Source organism: Notechis scutatus, chromosome 1, assembly GCF_049901735.1.
Source record: "Notechis scutatus isolate UNSWTSFEM ecotype Mainland chromosome 1, rNotScu1.2, whole genome shotgun sequence".
In the NCBI taxonomy this organism is placed as follows: Eukaryota; Metazoa; Chordata; class Lepidosauria; order Squamata; family Elapidae; genus Notechis; species Notechis scutatus.
The window spans coordinates 241,124,979-241,145,377 of NC_142009.1; the positions used below are offsets into that span (position 1 = coordinate 241,124,979).

Sequence of the window (20,399 nt, forward strand, 5' to 3'; positions counted from 1 at the left end):
GTTGGGCAATTGCTTTAATTTTGATCTCTAAATTTCATCTTTAAAAGGACATAGCTACTTATTGATACTTTTTTAGCATAATCTCTCACCCAATTTTTAGGCTGGCTACAGATTTTATTTGCACCAAAGCAATTTGTATATTAGTAGTAAGCAATGAGAAAAGACTGAAAAGTGGTTCAATTGAACCTTAGGGAAATGCAGGATTACAAGTGGGAACTGCTCACTCAGATATAACCAGTGATGTGGCAGATGAGCATATATAAATCATTAATTATTTAGTAATATCTATATTTTAAAATTAAATACACATGTTAATTCATAGTTGACACATTTTGTCATATAAAATATATAATAGGGAAATGGAAAAAAAGATTAGTGTTCTATTTTAATAATGTATTTCTTGTCATTTCACTTAAATATTTGATTATGTTTGCGTAACAATTATCCTTGCTACAACTATCACCTTTGTCATTCATATGCAATAAAATAGTGAGAAAAATTCCAATTACGGTATTGTATACAGTTTAATAAATATATGCTGAAGGCTTCATTTTAACATGCTGTTTTCCAACAAGAAGAGAACCCATACTTCTTATTTAAAAAAATTAAACTGTTGGAAATATAAACATTTAGACTTGAATAATTATCCTTTTTTTTTCAGTGAAAACAAACATCTAAATATTTTGAAATGATTTGAAACTCTAACAAACACTTGTCTTAAAGGAACTCCTATGTGAATGAGATAATTTTGGCTAACTTTTGAATACTTTTTCTTTTTGAAAAGAAAAAAAATAAGAACCAGGGGTTTTTTTTGTTAAAAACCTGCCACTTAAAAGCCCCCAAATTTTAATTCCTTTTCTGTGACACATAGATGAAGTTTAAGAATGCAAAATTCTTTTGAATATTATCTTTTTCATATTGAAACAGATCTGCTGAAACTGGATGTGAAAAGAGGCTCTTCCTTGCCAAACAAAACCACCTTCCTCTAAAATACTAAAGAAATTGCCATCCTTGGCCTGTGTTAGAACAAGAGCCATCAGCCAAGGCTTTCTGATCCTCAGATTTGTACACTTGTAGACATAATAATGCAATTTCTCTAGCGTTAGTCAATGTCCTGTCTGGAAGTCGTTGCCTCAGCCTCCTTTGTCTGTCTTTCCTGAACCGTTAAGTGCTTCTCCTAAATAAAGGCCAGGTCAGATGTTAAAGGGACATTCTTGTCTCCTGAAGCTGAAATAATCTACAGTCACAGAGAAATGAAGGCATCCTCCTCCTGAAATGGTCAATCTCTTGATCTGCCATTCCATTCTGAACAGGGAGAGACTAGGCAAGCAAACAAATAAATAAATACCTCCTGTTTCTAATGACATTTTACAGCACCTGTCCTCTTCCCCTCATGCCACTCCCCCTTCCCACAATGCTTTTTGTTGTTTGGGAAAAGGTTCCTTTATCACTAAAACAGAGTCATAGAGCATGAACAGTCTAGGCCATGTATAATTTAATTGAAAATTTTTCCACTTAATGGTATCTTGGAAAAAAAGACAATTTTAGAATCCCTGGTTCCTCAAATGTCCCTGATATGCCTGCCATCAATGGCAATTAAAACTTCTTTGATGGGCATCTACATGAGTGGGGCTGCCAGGTCTTCTGTGTATGTCAACCAGCAGGCAAACTTGCATCTCAGCCGCTGGAATAGTATTCCCATAGAAGAATCCAGTGGCCTCTTAGCTAGCCTTATACCATGCTTAGGATTGCATTGCAGGTCAGAAAACCTGAGTATATTTACTCAAGTAGGCCTAACTGCAATCTTAATTTCAGAATAAGGGTATTCATGGCATAGTTTTGTATTCTTTTCTGAGCCATGTCTTCAGGGCCTCCCTAAAGAGAGAAAAAATCAAGACCAATCTAAGGGGGAGAGGGATAATGTTCCAATTTCCCTATGAAAACTAATAGGGAAATTTTAGATTTTGAATTGCAAGGAAATTCTCATAATACCATATAGCTTCATCTAATCACTTTAAATTCTTTATTATCTTATATGAGAGGAAGCAGCTTTAAAACAAAATTAGGAAAGACTTTTCACTTTCACACTACGTTATCGAACTGTATATACTAGTTAAGAGCAAGCCAGGGTATGTTCTCCAAGCTGCTTAGTATTCACCTTGCCATGAATCATTCAAGAAATTGATTATATTTACACAGTATAGTATATGCATAACGTCCATAGTATTGGGGGGCGGGGAGGCGTACATGTGTAACCTTTTCACTAAAATGGAGTTCCTCTTGGGGTTTTTTATCACTGTACTTACATCCAATATTCGTGGAAGCTTCTTGCACTATTTAGAAGGACTCAAAGCTCACATATAAAGTGAGTTCATACAACATGACTGATACAGTCAATTATTCCCTAGTTAAATGACCTATTCCTTGCACTACCATTGCTTTCCACCATTGGAGAACCTAATCAGAGAACAGACCTAATCACCTAATCAGAGAACAGACTACAAAAAAACCCAGGAGATGTCACACGTACAAACCTAATAGCAGATCAATTGCACTTAATGCCACTATTAATATAGTTGGGCAACAGTAACCTTCTTCCATCCCCTACCCAGCCACCCAAATGTCACTGTCAAATCTGAAAAGTTAAAAAAGAGCCTAGTTTTTGCAAGCATATCAAGGAGAGAGAGAGAGAGAGAATTTTAGTTCAGTATTTTCCAGAGCTGAATTTCTTGGCTATAGCTAAATACTCATTCTGTGAAGTGATTTGGAATTGTGAGTCTATAAGTCCTAAGGAAGTTGACAGGGCTCTCTGTAGAATCAGCTCTACAGTCTTAAGGATAATACTAAATCCTTAGTCCTACACAAGTAATTATTGCCAGTGATGAAAACATAGTTATTGTCACGCTAGCTGCCACTTCAACTGTTATTTTCAAATCATCAGAGTATTTTTTTTATTTTATTTAATTGATTTGTCAATCACAAGATAATAGGTAAAAGTATAAACATGAGTAAGAATACAGGAAATAGGTACGAATAAATGAGGACAATAGGACAGGGATGGTAGGCACGATGGTGCCCTTATGCATGCCCCTTACAGACCTCTTAGGATAGTTTGAGGTTAAAGGAGTGGGGGTTAGAGGATGTAACAACAGAGTCAGGTAGTGCATTCCAGGCATTGACCACTCTGTTGCTGAAGTCATACTTTCTGCAATCCAGTTTGAAGTGGTTTACATTGAGTTTGTATCTGTTGTGTGCTCTTGTATTGTTGTGGTTGAAGCTGAAGTAGTCATTGACTGGTAGGACATTGTAGCAGATATTTTTTTGTGCTACTCTTAAGTCTAACTGTAGGCGGTATAGTTCAAGGTTGTCCAAGCCCAAAAGCTCAAGCCTGGTGATATAGGGTATTCTGTTGCAAGTAGAGGAGTGTAGTACTCTTCTAGTGAAATACTTCTGGACTCGCTCAATTGTATTAATGTCCGATATACAGTGCGGATTCCAGACAGATGAGCTGTATTCAAGTGTTGGTCTAGCAAAAGTTTTGTATGCTCTAGTTAGCAATTCGATATTTCTGAAGGAGAAGCTTCGTAAGATTAGATTTACAACTCTTAATGCCTTTTTGGCAACGCTGTTACAGTGAGCTCTGGCGCTTAGGTCATTTGATACGAGAACTCCAAGGTCCTTGACAGAGTGAGGATCATCAATGAGGTCATATCTGCCTAGTTTGTATTTGGGGTACTGATATTTTTTATCAATGTGTAGGATGGAGCATTTGTTGGTCGAGATTTGGAGTTGCCAATTGTTTGACACATAATCAGACACATAATCAAGGTCGCTTTGAAAGACAGTAGCATTGTCGGTGGTGTTGAATAATTTTACATCCTCCGCAGAGGACGCAGTTGCTTATAAGGTGATCGCAAAGGTCATTTATATAAAGAGTTTGGGTCCTAGAACGCTGCCTTGGGGGACACCGCTGTTAACTAGAGCAGGTTTGATATAGTGCTTCCTATTTTTACTATTTGTTACTCTTTGACAGGAACGCAGTAATCCATTTATGAAGGGTTCCGGAAATGCCGTAAGAGTTTAGTTTTAACAGTAGTTTGTCATGTACCACTGAATCAAAGGCTTTGCAGAAGTCTATGTAAATTGCGTCTATAGCTTTATCCTGGTCAAGTAGAGTAGTCCATATGTTTTTGCAGGGTAGGAGTTGAAGATTGCAGGATTGCCCTATTGTTTCTCCCAATGCTTTACATGGGAAGTGCTAGCATGGTTTAATTGTTATTATAAATTTATTGAATTCTGCCTTTAATTTAGACAAAGAAAAGGCAACTTAACATAGAACCAAAACTGGTAGAAGGGAAAAAGATGAGATAAAGGGGTACAAGGGCACTCTTAGATTTTGCTCATCATGAACAAATATGTTGTCTGAAGCTCCTATTTCACTATAAATATCTCATTGATCTAGCTTACGAAATGCAACACGATCTTTCAACCCTTGCTCAAATTCTGATCTATGTTTACTTTTGTAGTATTTAACTTGCAAAGCCACATATTTGGCAATCAGCAGAGCACAATTTCCAGCTATTTTTACAATTTTAGATCTGTTTCTAAAATAAAGTTGTTGCAAACAATGACTTCTATCCAGATTTTAGAAAGAAGACTACAAACAAGAAAAGTCTAAAGACAACTTTTGTTACATTCCAACAGAAAATTAGAAGAGAATTGTGCTGTTTTCATTTGATTATGTAATATCTAATTTGGTACCACAGCCCTGGGGGGTTATCTGGCCAAAATTGGATCTTAAAATCTTACACAACATGGGTCACAAGATGCCCAACCTGATTTACAACATGGATCAATCATGAGCTAAAGACATACAGTATCAAGAAGTGTGTGTTCTATTCCTAGTTGAGTACTAGACAGGAACAGGAAATTGTTGAATACCAAATTCAAATCATGATCCATCTAGTTTAATATTCTCCATACTGATTTGCCTGAAGCTCTTTAATATCACTTTTTGCATTTTGTGCTGGAGGATTCCACAAATAGCAGTCAAAACCTTTAGCAGGCAATAAATGTGCTCTAGGCTATAATCTTAACTGGATTTTTAGCAATATCTTGGTACTTGGATAATAATAAGAATATTAATATTATTTTATTAATAGAATAACAACATCAATAAGATTATAAAAATAAAATTAATATTGTATTATTAATAGAGGAACTATTATTTTAAAAATGTAGTTTCTCAGAAGAATCCATAAATATGGATAATCAATGAATCAGTAAGGGTAATAAAACAAATGAACTCTGAAAAATTAGATTATTTGTCAAAGAAAACATGCCCAAATATGAGCTTGGTCATTCATACAGATCATAAAAATGGATGCACTTAAGTCATTGGTTGCCAATTCTGAATCCCTTCACAAAATCTAGAGTGTAGATCTCTCAGAGCCATTCCAAAATACGTTGCCAAATTGTAATATAAAGGGGAAGTTATTAACTACATAGGGAGTAATTAAATTAGCTAGTTTTCATGTAATTTTAAGTTTAAATTAAATTTAAGATTTTTTTCTGCTGCCCTAATTTTTTGTTTTAATGCCAAGACAAAGAAATGGTTCCTTCTGCCAATAAAAATATGTATATCTTTATTCTGGAATGTCATCTTCATCAATCCTAGCTACAAATGATGTTCATAGACATTTGTTTGCTTATTTAAGAAATGTGTCCCTTGGCTTAGATATTTACTAGAGTCATATTACATTGACAATTTTTTTCTATTCAATGGTCAAAATAAAGTATAGCACTGAAAGCATTAAAACATAAACGTAAGCATCTTAAGAGCAAATATTTGCAGAAACAAAATAGTTTTGAGTGCATGCCTAAAGTTTAAGTAAGCAAGGGACAAAATACCTAAGAAACATATTCTATAGAACCACCACTAAATAAAGCCTATCTTGATTATCTATTTATCTGATGTTACCTTAGCATAAAACCACAAGAGAGTCACAGCAATACCAACTGCAGATCACACATATAAAAAGCAAAAAGAGTCCCCCAAAATTCAACAAACCAGTTTATTATATTTTCATATAACACATATCGTAATCCACATTACAGTCTAATGTGACCCAAATGAAGGATGTCTCTCATCTGAACAGATTTTTTTTAGAGTGTTAGCAGCAGAAATCTGCCTCTTGCCCATTTGTGGATTGTCACTCAGATAATATTATGTGAAGGAAACTCAATGGAGCAGAATAAGCCAAAGAATTTATTATTACTTTTCTAAAGATAGATGCTTTATCAAGAGGGGGGACGAAGGAAGAAAGAAAAGGGAAGGGAAGGGAAGGGAAGGGAAGGGAAGGAAAGGAAAGGGAAGGGAAGGAAAGGAAAGGAAAGGAAAGGATAGGATTTCATGGAATGGCAACATGAGTTAGGTCTCAGTAGAGATGACTGAATAACTAATTCTGCATTGTGTTGGGAGGCTGAAGCAAATGGCAATTATTTTATTAGAGGCTGGCTATCCCAGCTGCAATAACCTGATTAGTTCCGTATATATTGGCAGGAGTGCTCAACTATATCTATTTTCCTCCCCGTAATCAATTCAGTTTCCAGAGGCCCCAGATGGACTTTTTACTAGGCTTTTGATTAACTGGCATACACACCCAGCAGGCTTTCTTCATCTCCCCATTCCCTCTGCTCCCCCAAAAGGCAAAAGAAAGGCACAATACATTTGTTATGAATTCACTCCCTTAAAAAGGATGTAGAAAAAGTACATTTTGTGGAGATAGTTTGATTATTTATTATGCCTTTATGATTATTGTACAATCTAGATAATTTAGTAGTACAGAATATTAATGTCTGTATTTGTTGTTATTGGAGATTATTAAACTATATAAACTAAACTGTATTTTAAATGCATGATCCTGTTGCATAAAATGGCTTAATTTTAATTGAAATCATGCAAAAACTCATTTCACAATCCCTCTTAGTGTATATAACATATTTTTAAATTTGCTCTGTATCTTATGATTAAAATCTAAAATTAAAACAAGATCAAGCAGGTTATCCCTGCTAACTAAGACTTTCTTCATCTGAAGAAAGATTCACATAACAAATTAATGAAAATTCCTGAGAACTAGGTTTGCAGAGCAGGTATAATTTATCTGTTGCTTCTTTCTGCACTAATTAAACATACAGTTTTTAAGCTGGATTTTAATCATTTATTATAAAGTAGCTTTATTACTTAATTAAAGTGTGTTCTTGAAATATTACCTAAAACCATAAATGGCCTAAATTAGGATTTAATCTAGGCTTTTATTTTTATTAATACAATAAACTAGGGCTTATTGTATTAATAAAATAACTGATTACAATAAATGCTTGATAAAGCTGGAAGAAGTTAATTGTGTTGAATTGTTTAATTAACACAAGGATAAATTATTGATAAATACATGTCTCTGAGCCATGTAAGTAAAAAGCCATTTGCATTTAAGCCCTTGGAAAGGAAAGTGAGAGCACCTCAATTTAAAAAATGAAGCTTTTCCCCTAATGAGCTTTCCTTTAGCTTCTCTGCCATGTGCCTAATGCTTTGGAAAATATTGTAGGAATATCCCTAAAGGGTAGTTTTTCTCTTTCAATGAGTGAAAGGTTTAATATCCTAAACTTGCTTTTTGGCTGCACCACATGAGGCAAATCTTAAAAGGATCATTACTCCCTCTGTCCTTAGAAGAAAAAGCCCAGATAAAAAGAATCCTTAATTCTCATTATTTCTAAAAATTAATATCATTCTATTCAGTACCATCGTTTCATTAACATGTGAATTTTTAAAAAAGGCTAGAGCTAGGCACAGTTTAAGACTTTATAGAATTCCATTGTCAACAAAAAATGAATTTAAAAAGCCAGTAATTGTATGTATGTATACACAAACACACACATGCACATACAAATACAAATCTCAGTCCTGCTGACAAAGGGCACTTTAAAGTCCCTTGACGAATGAAGAAGTCAACATTAAATATTTCAAGATCTCCAGCTATAGCGCTTGCCTCTAATGCATGTCCTATTGGGGGACATCTGTCTTCTGCACCTAATAAAGTAGTCTAGGTAAAATGAACTTCATAGGATTGCTTTGACACTGAAGGCACATATGGCTCATAATTAGCTGGATATCTCTTATAGTTAGATGATTTCTTTCGTTCTCCCTCTCTCTCCCATTCGCATCAATAATAGAAGCAAACAAAGTTCCAATTGTTCCCTGTTGTGGGACATTATGTGCCTGAATAAATGGATGTTGGCTGTGTCTACATGGATTTGCCATATGGCTACAAAGGCTAGAAGAATAGGGGCAGTGTGCTTTGTGATGGGAATAAGGAGGAGGCAGTGCCATATAAGGTGTAGCCAAAGTTAGAGAGGGGAATACAACAGCACACCTTCTAGGGGTAGAAAAATTAGCTTCCCTCTCTCTTCTCCCAGAGCAGATCAAATTGTAAAATGCTCCCTTTTAACAAGTGGATATTCAGCCTTCCTTTGAAATGCTCAAAAGCTCCAAAAGTGTGTGTACATTTTATGTTTCAGCCTATAAGGGATTGTCAAAAACACAGGAAAGATTTAAGGTGAATTGGGACTCGGATGTAGTAAATGGTTCATTTGGCTATTCAGCAAATAAATAAAAAGATAGAGTTTTCAAATCTGATGGGCATCGACCACATTACTCTTTAATTCAAAGCAACTGGGTCATTTTAAAGATTGATAAGGAAGATAGTTCCTCGAAGATCAATTGTCAGTGCAATATATGTACAGTTCATTTGCAGAGTCTAACCTCTCACTGTACAGTAGCTTTAGATGGAATTCTAGCTTTCTAGCAACAATATTTTATATCTTGACAAAAAAAATACTTATCTACAACTGAGATTGCACTCAAAATAACATATTTGCAGGTTGTGTATTAGTGTAACAGAAATGTATTATATTATCGGTCCACATATTACACTACTCAAATTATGATTTGCAAAGTAATTGATAAAAACTTTTGAACAAGTTTTTGGCAAAGCTCACCAAAATTTCATGAATAAACTTAATAGTCATGGGTTAAGAGGACAGGTCCTTTTACAGATTAGTAATTGGCAACAACCAGAGTAAACAGGCAATTCTCCAAATAAAGGGAAATGTTATGTGGAAGTGAGGCCCTCTTAGGGTATGTAATAGGACTGAAGCTGTTTTCCAATGACCTAGCATTTGAAGATGACAATTAAATGCCATATTTGAGAATAACATCCAACAATCATGCTCCACTTCATTTACATTTTGTTGCCTTTTGCACTTGTTCTAGCTCTCTCAAATTCTCCTTTTTATAATAAGATGACCACAGCGAAACAGGTAGTCCTCGTTTAGTAACCACAGTTGAAATTGGCAACTCAATAAGTGAAGTAATCACTAAATGAAATGGTGACTCTTACTTGAGGTTTTTTTTTTTTTTTTTTTTTTGCTTTACAGGTGTATTTTGGTTTTGACTTGGATTGGTCATAAAGTTTCTTTTTTATCATGGTCACTGTACAAAATAATCCCTAAACAAGGGTTACTGTACAGTACAGGTTCTTTTTAACATCAATTGCATATTAAGGTTGTGTTTTCAATTGGCTTAGCCCTTATCAGCATATAGTATATGTGAAATTAGGATTTCATGTCCCACTTATTTAAATTGAGCAATTATTTATATTGAACTTCACTATTTTGTTGCTTACACCTATTACTTGGAATGATTTGAGAGCTCTTGAGTGTGCTATGATTTTCAGTGGAATGGTTTATACAAATGTGTATGATATAAAGAAAATATATAGATCCTCTTATTAGAACTCAGAGTTTTCCAGGAAAAAGTATAGCACCTCATACACACATAATAAAATATGCTGTCACAAAATAACAATAGCAATAGATTTATGTATGGTGCTTTGCAGCATTCTCTAAGTCAGTGGCCCCCAACCTTTTTTGTGCCACGGCCCGGTACCGGCATCACAAAATGATCCGCGGCCCGGTACCGGCATCAGCACGCATGACAAGGCAAGGCGAGCCGAGCGACCGGCCAGCCAGCCGTCCCCGCTTCTCCTGCCACCTTCAACTCCTCCTTTGTACCTTTGTCAATGGGCCGCTTTGGGACAGCTTCGGGACAGTCGCTCGCTCGCCTTGCCTTGGTGCTGAAAGAATCTCTCGCCTTAGTTTCGTTGAAGCCCCCTTCGATGAAACTAAGGCGCGAGGATTCCTTCAGGACCCAAACGCCGCTTTCCAACCGGAAAAGCTCACCCAGAAGCACTTTCTCGTCAAACAAGATGGCGGCGCCCAGCAAACCGGCGGCCCGGTAGGGAAATGTTCCACGGACTGGTACCGGTCTACGGACCGGTGGTTGGGGACCCCTGCTCTAAGTGGTTTACAGAGTCATCGTAGTGTCCCCAATAGTCTGGATCCTCATTTTAACAACTTTGGAAGGACAGCTGAGTCAACCTTGTGCCGGTCAGAATCGAACTCTTGGCAGTGGACAGAGTCAGCCTGAAATACTGTATTCTAACCACTGTGCCACCATGGATCCATACAACCTCATGGTCCCTACCTCTGATGGCTTCAAAAGGAAAGAGTTCAGCATTATTATAGTAATAGAATGGAAAAATATATATTAATTATTATGGTTATATACCATATCTAGTATCAGAAACAGTTCACCATACTTAAAATCAATTGCTGCTAGCAAGAAAGCCTTGCTGACAGTTACCCAAACTAGGTAACCAATTAAGTAACACCGTCAGTGCTAGTGCTTGGTTTGTCTTTTTTTACGGCATGTATCTGGTAAGTACTCATGATGTTAGTGGCCAGTCTCTCCATGTACTCTGATGTGGATGGTCTGTTCCAACTGTTCCTTGATGTTTGCTATGATGTGCAGATATTTGTTTAATCCAAGTTGTGCACCTGTTATCATGAGCCATATCATTTTTCTCCCACTTTCTTGGCCTATTTTCCATCCAGCTGTGCAGTTGACTGGAGGTTTGTATCTGACATTGCTAGCTAGGTAGGGCATGCTGTTGAAGGCATTCATGCAGGAAGAAAAGTTGTTCCTTGGTGGAAGTATGCCTGCAGGCAACTTTTTCCTATTTGTGTGCTTTCTGAAGCATTTGGCCCCCATATGTGGTATCAATTAAAGGAGAATATGTGTAGCTGAAATGAGGGGGTCACTGGTGCTCTCTGAGCTTGGTTGTTTTCTTGCAGATATTTCATTACCCAAACAAGTGCTAGTTTCTATTGGTTTCCAACTGGAACAAATGATGGTGGAATATAATTATAGGTCTGATACAGCATCAAAAATAATTTCTTAAACAACATAGCAAGCCATGATAATTATCTGAGTGGGTATATATAGACCATGTCTCAACTAGGGACAGAATTTGATCAACCTTGTCTAGCCTCAGAAAAACAGGATCAGACTTGGTTAGCATTTGGGTGGAAGACCACCAGGAAAAAACAGGATTGATTCTCTACTGAGAAAGAGAGATAGGGAGGGAGGGAGAGAGGGGGGGGAGAGAGAGAGAGAAAGAGAAAGAAAGAAAAAGAAAGAAAGAGAAAGAAAGAAAGAAAGAAAGAAAGAAAGAAAGAAAGAAAGAAAGAAAGAAAGAAAGAAAGAAAGAAAGAAAGAAAAAGCCGTGACAAATCACTTGTGGCTTATTTGTAAGAAAAATGCATGGATCTATCCAAGTAGACACTAGTAACCAAACTCAACTTGAGAAAGACTTTACTTATGTAAACAGTACTGTCTTCTACTCCCTTTTGATCTTTAGATCCAGTGTACCGGATATTATTAGGAAATACCAAGCAGCATTATTCTGGATATGGACATAATTTGGTGACCTTACATTTGTTTCTACTATTTTCAGGTCTTTGTTGTCTTATATTTCTTTTAAAAAATTGAAAATACCTAGTCTCCAGGGATATGCACATTGTTTCCTTTTAAAACAAATCTATTAACACAGTAGGAATTATGGTTAGTTCCTATGGCATCCACATCAATGCTCTCATCTTCCATCCATCTTTCAGCCAGAGATTTTTGTTCCTAATGCTGAATTGGTCCTAACACCATTTTCAACATGTGCATGTGCAAACACACACACACACAAAATCAGTATTTTGAAAAATGGTAACATTCTAATGTCTCATTCACTTTACCTCAGCAAAGAAAGGAGCAAATAAATAGATGACTAGAACAGATCCAGATTCTTTGTCAAAAAGGTAACAATACAATACACACATATTTCTAAACCAGTTATGTATGTATATGTGTGTATTAGATGCTTGGTATTGATAACATTTTCATTTAGGTATTCATTTTTTCCTATTTTTTAATTCTGTTTAGGATTTTGGGTGTTTGTTTAGTCTTTGGTATTTTATTTCCTTTTTTGTATCTTTGAGCTGTATTTTTATAATCTCGTCATAAAAATATTAAACAATTAAATAGATATTGTAGTTTTCTTCAGGCATTATATTCCATTTCATTTTTTAGAAAAAAAAATCAGTGGAAGTCTGTCCTTCACATACCTAACCTTGGCTAATCTTGAAAAGCCAAGCAAGGTCAAACCTGGATGGTATTTCAGAGTGGAAGACTGCTCAGAAATCCTACCTCTGTGAATAAGTCTGGGAAGTCACAAAAACATTCCAGAAAAAAGCTGCACCCAATTGCCTCTGTATTATTTTGAAGATGTGTCCAAGAAGTCACCAAGAGTGGAGTCCAAAGAACACTTTACTAAGAGAAGCATTATGATGAAACTCGCTACCAAGCATCTAAGCAGGACAGCTAAGCAGGCAGCCAAGCAGGATGGTCCAACAGAAAAACAAAAAAGTCAAATGATGATTGTGATGATGCAATAAAAGCTCACTATTCTTATATATTGCAATGCACAAAAAGGCAGGTTAGAGTGTCAGGGATGCCATTTTTCCATACCATGCTGATACCTCTGCAGAAAAGGGCTGAATAATACAGACTGAAATGAATATATCACTTTGCAACAATAATTTCTAGTTTCCAAACCGCCACTGAACTCAAGAGGTAGACTTACTGAGAAAGGAAAATGCCAACCTCTACCACAGGGAAAAAATGTTCGTAAAACTGAAGAAAAGATTTGGTATAATATAATAAATGGAGTGACAGTAGAAGGTAAAGTAAAACTAGCCACTATCCAAATTCAGGTACAGTACACTAATTACACCTCAATTTGGATTGGGATCTAAATTCATAACAAGGCAGTAATAAAAGTAATAAAACCAAACCAGATAGCTATATTTGAGCCCAATGAAATCTAATCTCTAGATCTTCAAACATTGGCAGGAGCATCCAAAATTAAAGGCCCATTGCACTGTTGCTTGCTGAACTCTTCGTCTTCAGATAAATGCTTTGAAATCAGCTCAACCCCTAAATCACTTAACAACTGTCTGAGGGTGCCTTCTTGCACCTTAGGGGAGAGTGCGCGGCAGTGGCCGCTATTTGAAGACCAGGCGTGTGGATCGTTTGTTTTAGAAACTCCTTTTATTAGCCCCGTGGTTGAGGCTGAACTGAGACAATGGAAGTCCCAAAGACACCTGCTTGCATAAAAGCAAAAGAAAAGCCCCTAAACCCTAGACTAGAGGATCCAGCTGCCTCTCTCAATGTATTGTTGGCACTTAATAAGAAAGTGCGGTGGGGAAGCCATCTCTCCCCCCTCCCACGCACCGTCCCTTTGAGCGAGTAAAGTCGCCTGCACTCCGCGCCATTGGCAGGATCGTTAGGATGATGGGCAACGGAGGAGAGAATGACAGGAAAGGCTTAGCTTTCAAGTCTTAGCTAGCGCACGGGATCCTTTTTAAAAATCTTCCCAACTTCCAAGAGATCATGCAGGACCACTGGTTAGAAGAAGAAGAAACAAAAGACCAGAAACAGGTCGTTTTTATTTGCACCCCAAACTGAAGCCAAAGGGTTGGGGTTCTTCTGTACCCTATTTTCAAGCTACTTCCCTCTTGCGGTTGACAAAATCCAGAGGTTCCCCTAATTGGTCGCTGGCAGATACCGCGGGCCCTCTCGCTTGGAAACTGTGTGTAACCGAAACTTGGAAGAAGGGCGAGCGATTCCTCCACACTTCCCCTGGACGGCGGGACTTTCGCAAACGCCTTTCCGCTGAAGACAAGATTTCACCAGCGCGTTGTATGCGCCTCCCCTTGGGGCTCTATACTGCTGCACAGATCCCGAGAAAACCGAGATCTTTCTCCTTTCGCCGCGTCCCTCTGTCTGATCTGTTTAACATCCCTCCCGGTGGATTTGAACCCCGAACCACCTTGGAAGCAGGAAAGGGCCCGAGCGCTTTTCCTTCCAAAGCCGACCTGTTTCATTTTCCCTCGTACTCCACCCAGTTCACTGACAGGTCTCGCAGTAGTTACAGCAATGCTTTATTGTTATTAATTATTATTAATTAATTATTTATCATCATCATCATCGACAGATGTATTGGAATCCGCACGCGTTCCAGCGCTACTTCCTTAGGGAAGGCGGGAAATCCCCAGGGCCTGCGGCTCTTCGCGCCTTTGATCGGAAGCCAGTTCCGTTGTGCTTATTTCCGAGTAAGCGGGAAAGCCATCCCCAAAAGAAAGGGGGTGATAAAAAGTCAGAAACGCTTTAAAAAAACTCCGAAGTGCCGGGAATGGACAAAGAGGAAAGCGCGCCAAGCTCAAACCCACAGCAGGGCTGCGGAGGGGCGGGGCCCCAAAGGTCACTAAGGGTGCCACTTATGAATATTTTTAGAGCGACGTAAAGAGGAGAGTTCGGGAAACGCGGAAGTTACCGTAAAATGCAGTCAATGCCCGCCCAGTAAAAACCGGGATGGTTTTATTTGACGAGGATTTTTGTAGTGCCCCGGGCCGCGTGTATTTTGGGGGGGGAGTCAGATAAGCAGTCTTCTCTAAATGGCTTTAAATAACGTCAAATTTGCTGATCTTTCTGTTGCTGGCTGATCCTTAATCTCCCGCTTTTCTTTAACCCAATTTTCTTTAAAAGACTAATAATGGGGGGGGGGGGTTGTCCCGCAAGATATCAATAATATGTATGTTTTACCGTAAATTCCTTGTTCCAATCCGTGAAATTTACTCCCAGATAAAATGCAGGGGAGCTGCGCGTGCGGAGAGATCACGAAGTCATTCCCGTGGGACGCAATGGGATCTTCTCAAAAGGCCAGTCGTTCTAACCATCGTGGTGACTCGCTGCTTTAATCCTACATTATCTGGGTCTTTTTATAACCAATATTAATAAGGTTGGGTAGAACTGAAGCAGAGAATCAAAGGTCTGGTGATTTTATTATAATTGAAACCCTGCAGCCTTGTTTTCTCATACAGAGCAGAAGAACTTACAATGTTTGTCGGTTCGCCTTTCAAGAGACACTTACTGGAGTTTTATGACTGTGTATAGTATGTCAGTATAAACGCATGTAGTTACTTCGCTGTAGGCTATTTAATGCTATTAATTGCTTAATAAAATATACCACATAATAATACTTAGTACTTAATAACAGTGATAATGCTTGTTAGATTTTCCCCTGTATCGGGGATATTTAGATTTCAAGCCATTACTTGGAAAGAAGAGGGGGAAAAGCACGATTCCGATCATAGATGCTTCTGAATACTTCGGACTGATTTTAGCTTGTTCTGTTGAGGTGGTGAAGTTAATTGCTTCTTCCTTTTTAAATACTCATTCCTAAACTATTCTGTACTCTGATCCTTAATAATTTATGAGCAATTCGGAGAAATCTCGGCGGGGCTACAAAAATCCGGGAAGTGTATTTTGCAGCCACTTAATGGCGGTCCAGAGCTTTGCAACACTGATCTGGTGACCTTATGTGTTTCCATAGAACCCACGGCTTCAGAAATTTTCAGAAGCAATCCTAGCCCTACATTTTCTTTTACGGCACAGTTAAATCTGGTTAGCTTCTCTGAATTTCAGTAAAAATGTTAAATGTATACTTCAGTTTATGGGAAATTACTAAGACTTAAAATGTGTTTTACTTTTATGGCATTGCCTTCTTTAAGAGTACAGCATCTAATTTTACACCTGTATTTGAACAGTAGGTGCCATTCATTGGAAACGCCAGCGTTTTAAATGGCACACGTGTGGAAATAAAGTTCTATAGATTTTTATTTGGAAGTGTTGACAATAAGACAGTTTGTTTTATTGATATTTCTTTCAAAAAGTATTTTAGAACTATTGCCTTAAATTTGTCTACATTGTGGAATTGAAAGAAAAATTCAGACACCAAGATTTTGATAACCACAGTGACATAAATGAAGTATTTATTTAAAAGTTATTAGATATGTTATGAAAAACTAATATGTACTATAGTGACTAGACCGGGGGGCCCCAAACCTCCTGCCCGTGACCCAGTACTGGGCAGTGGCCCGTTTGCAACTGGGCTGCGCAAGCAGCTGGTGAGTGCATGTGCACACTCAGCTTCACTGACACGAGGGGCAGGCATCTGCGCTCATGTGCGAAGCTCCTCTTGCACGAGTGGCAAGTAAGCTCTGCAAGTGTGCTTGTGTGCACACCTCTGCCACTCGCACAGAAATATCCGCCTCGCCCCCCCCACCCCACACACACACTGAGCTGCCAAACCAGAAAGGTTGGGAACCACTGGTGTAAAGGATAAGATTTTTCTGAATCCATCAGCGTTGTAGAGCAGCTACCAATTATCTACTATCGAATCAAACAGGGCACAGGATCTATATGACCTTAACTGATCTTCCATATATAGGTAATCCTCAACTACAAGCAGGGGTGGGATGCTACTGGTTCTGCCCAGTTCTATAGAGCCGGTAGCTCTGAAAAGCAGCAGACACCGAACCGTGTCTGTGTCTGTGTTTGCTGCTCTTTGGCCCGCCCACCCTCCCAGGCTCTTACCTGACCTTTATTTCCTGCTTTTTCAACCTCGGCTGCTTTGCATAGCACAGCTGAGGTTGAAAAAGCAGGGGGAAAGAGGCTTTTTGAATGCTGCGCACCTGTGTGCAGCGCTTTTCAGCTGTCTGGGCGGCACAGCCTAAGGTTATTTTACATGCGCACACAGTGCGGGTCGGACACGCAAAGCGTGCATGCACACACAAAACATAATCACCGAACCAGTAGTAACGCCGGTTGAATCCCACCCCTGACTACAAGTATTCGTTTAGTGACTGTTTGAAATTACAATGGTACTGAAAAAGTGACGTTACAACCAGTTTTCACACTTATGATCGTTTTAGCATGTTCGTGTGATCAAAATTTGGGCATTTAGGAACTGGCATGTAGCTGCATTGTCCTGGGGTCATGTGATTACCATTTGTAACCTTCTCAGTTGGCTTCCAAAAAGCCAAGTCAATGGGGGAAGCCAGATTCATTTAATGACCACATGATTCACTTATCAACTGCAGTGATTCATTTAACAACTGTGGCAAAAAGATTATAAAATGGGATGCAACTAACTTAACCGTCTTGCTTAGCAACAAATATTTTGAGTTCAATTATGACTGTAAGTCAGGGACTATCTATCTATCTATGCTCCTATATGTGTGCGTGTACACATGCAGGATTGGAGCTCATTAGTATATGAATGAAAGACCGCTAGAAAATCCCAGGACTATGGACTAAACTGGAACATTGAAAAAAATATGTTGATAGAAGGCAGTAGCAAACCACTTCTGTACTTATGTCACTAAAATCAATACATACCTGTATGTATGTCTAGTTATCAAGAATCATCGGAGATTTTTATCACAAATTTTTATACATAATGCAGGCTGATGAAATTCAGGCAACAAATAAAGTGTTATGAGCAAAACAATTTTATATTCTATGCCAAAGAATATAGGTGTGTATATGTATGTGTGTGTGTACATACGTATGTATGTATGTATGTATGTATCTGAGAGACAAATTGCTCATCCTTAAAATTTTGTATTCTGCTTTTCATCTGACAAAGTGGACTCTAGAATCTATGAGCATTTATACTCTAAGATAACTGGTTTGTCTTATCAAATGTATATCTATATTCCAAAACTTGTTTCATTTGACACATCTAACTTGGCATTTTCCCGGCACTTCTCATGCATAATTAATAGCTTGTTTTATACATGGAGAATACAGTAATGGTGTTTGCACAATATAGCTAACCGACTGTGTTACCATTGTACTCTAGCAAATAAGTGATCAGACAAGCTTAAAGTTATGCTGAATATTTGGGCTTCTGTATTAGCCTCCTTTGCTCAGACTAACTTGCTGTCTTTTTAAAAAGCTGTTTAAAAAAAAACCTGTGATAGCAGATCTGGCTTAGAGCCATCATGTCCTCCCATCCTGTTTCTGCCTCTTCACCTACCTGACTACCCATGAAGGGCAGTGAAAATAAAATGTAAAAGAAGTGTAGCTCTTGATAAGGCATACTAGGCTTTCCACTCTATCTGATAGCTGAAAAGAAACATTAGGTTGACTTCTCTTGGATAAGGCAAGTGACTGGGGGAGGTTAATTCAAACATACATGATCTGAGCTAAAAAAAATTCCACAATCTCAATACTAACCTGATTTTTGAGTTCACATGACATATTAACCCTGTCCTTAACCCAATTAAGTAAGCGAGGAACTATCACATTCATGCATGGAAAATGACTGCCATTCACCGAAGTCAATTTTCTGAGTTCGTTGTGGCAAAACACATGAGTTTTTCTCCCTTTACCCCAAAGTTCTAAACTTCTTAAATAAAGAACATAATCATATGGGTACTGCCCATTTGTGTAGCAGGCAAATACATATTTGGGGTTACAAATGAAGAGCAATATGCAGCCCATTATAGCTCTATGGTCTGTGAGCTCCTATGATGCATTCAAAGTGAAAACATGTTTGTTAAATGAATATTAGACTGGATTCAGACTTAAGGGACTCCAGTGGATGTATTTCAAGTCTGATAATTGGGTTGATTTGGGTTAAGACTACAATACTGTGCATACCCAGAATTCATTTATAGTTCAGTGTGTCATATGAATCTGAACCATGAGTCAAAAAAAACAACTGACTAAGTTAACAATAAGCAAGAATGTCATGTTTACAAATACATTAAGTGAATCCAACAAAAGACTGCTCTGGAGGGAATGGATTTTTTCATCAGTGAAACTTTTCCACTGGTTGAAAAGAAGAGCTACAATTCCGGATTTCTCCTTTTCCCTGCAATTTTCTCTACTTCTCATAAATCTAGTCTGAAGATGGCAGAACTCCACTCAGAAATGTTCCCACCAGTGAAAAATAGAAGTTTCCACCCATTTTGAGGTTCATCTGTTGTGCTCAGGTAAAATGAGGTTTGAATTATGGTAGTTGGTTGTACAAACCCAGTCACTGTACTTGATAAATAAACTATTTTTTCAGACTCATCTCCCATTTGTATATATTTGTGTTTAAAGTATCTACTGCTAATTTAAATGAATTCCATTTCCCCATGCAACTTCCTTCCTTCTTTCCTCCCTTGCATCTTCTGAATTAGATCTGGACAATCCCCTAATTTCTTGGACATTTGGAGGCATTTGTAGGGGTACAACATCCAGTCTGCAAAAGTTTGGAAAGCCACTAAATTGCAAATGGCAAAAGACATAGGAGTTTTGTACTTCACTGCCGTCTGATGGCTGTGCAGATTTTTGCAGCCTAGATCTGGTGGTTCTAGGCACAAGCTACAGGACAGGAGAGTTTATTTTGGCAGCAGAGACCATTTTTCCAGCAGACAGATTCTATTAAGTACCACACAAAGGCATGAACCACAAATGTTTAGAAAAGTGTCCTATCCTTCTTCCTTCTTTAAGGCGGGCCTTCTGTTGAAAGAGGTGGCATTTGTAGGCATACACAGCCATCTACCTTTTCAAGATGTGGAAAAGATAAAACAATGAATAGACTCTTTCAGCACAGGACCGTGGCTTTCATTTTATCTTTCAGCTGTTCCTCAAAGAAATGGGATAGCTACAGTCATGCTATGCCTTTGGCAGCTGAACAAAATTAACCCCATGAAGCTTTGTACCTCAAACTGCAAATACTCAGAACTAGAAGTCAGTATTACTGAAATTAATTGTGCATATGGAGCCAAGAGACTACCAAGATGTTGCCAACTTTTTAACTATTTTCTACAACTAGACTCTTAATGGCCCTTCAATCTCTTGCAATTACTACTTGATAGATGCCAAGAGAAACTTCCCTTGATACTGGTCTATATCTTATGTGAACAGGTGGGCAGATATGATGCAATGGTCTCTGCTCTATTTTACATAACATTTACATAATTTAACCCAACGATTGTGGATTAACCCTAGTCAGATATACCACATTAGATCTAGCCCAATGCTAACGGAACTT

General features: G+C 38.0%; 1 long non-coding RNA gene across 1 annotated transcript; it reads left to right on the top strand.

Moving 5' to 3' along the window:
- The first annotated feature begins 13,808 nt into the window (after window positions 1–13,808).
- On the top strand, window positions 13,809–16,185 carry LOC148133293 (uncharacterized). Its single transcript, XR_015747253.1, has 2 exons — window positions 13,809–14,423; window positions 14,502–16,185. It is a non-coding gene; the product is annotated as an uncharacterized LOC148133293 (long non-coding RNA).
- Window positions 16,186–20,399: the final 4,214 nt, after the last annotated feature.